The sequence below is a fragment of the Apodemus sylvaticus genome, chromosome 4, assembly GCF_947179515.1.
Source record: "Apodemus sylvaticus chromosome 4, mApoSyl1.1, whole genome shotgun sequence".
Taxonomy (NCBI): domain Eukaryota; kingdom Metazoa; phylum Chordata; class Mammalia; order Rodentia; family Muridae; genus Apodemus; species Apodemus sylvaticus.
Window position 1 is genome coordinate 97,718,314 of NC_067475.1, and position 1,589 is coordinate 97,719,902.

The following is a 1,589-nucleotide window of genomic DNA, read 5'->3' on the forward strand; positions in this document are numbered from 1 at the left end:
TGGACAGGTATAGGGAGAAGACAAGATGTAGCTACTAGTGTCTCCTGGCTTATGGTAAATATGCTAGGATTCACCTCTGAAGGACTTAGATTTAATATGGCTTACAAGATTGGGATTCTAGTTGTAGTACCCAGTGACAGTGTGGGATAAAAATAGTCAGACTTTCCATGTTCTGCCTTGCCAAGTGGCTGTGCCTTATGGAGAAGCACATGAGCCTACAGAGAACCTATAAAAGAGACAAGAACTTCAGATGCAAGCATCACTAACAGAATACAAGGGATGGATGAGAAAACAGGTATAGAAGATACCAGAAAAAATGATATATTAGAAAAAAAAAGAGTCAAAGTGATTAACTTAAAACATCCAGAAAATTTGGAAAACAATAAAAGCACCAAACCTACATATGATAGAAATAGAAGGGGGTGAAGAGTCCTAGTTCCCTAGTTCAAAGGACCAGAAAATATTTTCAACAAAATCATACAAGAAAACTTCCCTAATATAAAGAAAAAGATGACTATAGACATAAAAGAAGCCTACAGAACACCAAATATATTGGACCAAAAAAGGAAATCCTCCTGCCACATAATAATCAAAACTGCAAATGTACAGAAGAAAGAGCATTAAAAGCTATAAGGGGAGAAAAAACAAGTAACATATAAAGGCAGATCTATGAGAATTGCATCTGACTTCTCAAAAGAGAATATAAGACCCAGAAGATCCCGAACAGATATCTTGCAGACCCTAAGAGACCACTGATGCCAACACAGATTACTATGCCCAGCAAAAGTCTCAATCAAAATAGGTGGAGAAACCAACTTATTAAATGACAAACTGAAATTTAAACAATATCTTTCTACTAATCCAGCCCTACAGAGGATACTAGAAGGGAAACTCCAACACAAGGAGGATAACTATACCCAAGAGAATCCAAGAAAGTAACCATCTCACAGCAATCCCCTAAAGAAGAGAATCATACAAACACATAGTACCACATCCAATAACAAAATAATAGTAAATAACAACCATTGGTCATTAATATCTCTCAGCATTAATGGGCTTAACTCACCAATAAAATGAAACAGGCTAACAGACTAGATATGTAAGCAGGAGCCATCATTCTGCTGCATACAAGAAAAATACCTTAGCAAAAACTATACATGCTACCTCAAAGTAAATGGCTAGAAAAAAAAATGTTTTCTAAGCAAAAAGAGCCAAAAAGTAAGCTGGAGGACCCATTTTAATATCTAATAAAATAGACTTTCAACCAAAAGCAAACAAAAGAGATGAGTAAAGACACTTCATACTTACCAAAGGAAAAATCCACCAAGATGAAATCTCATTTCTAAACATCTACCCCACAAAATCAAGGGCACCGGCATTCATGGAATAAACTTAACTAAACCTCAAAACATACATTGAAGCCCACAAAATAATATTAGGAGATATTAAAACCCCATTCCTAGCAATGGGCAGGTCATTGAAAGAGAAAATAAACAGAGTAACAATAAAACTAACAGATTTTGTGAGCCAAATGTTTTTAATAGTTATCTACAGAACCATCCACCCCAATACAAGAGAATACACATTCT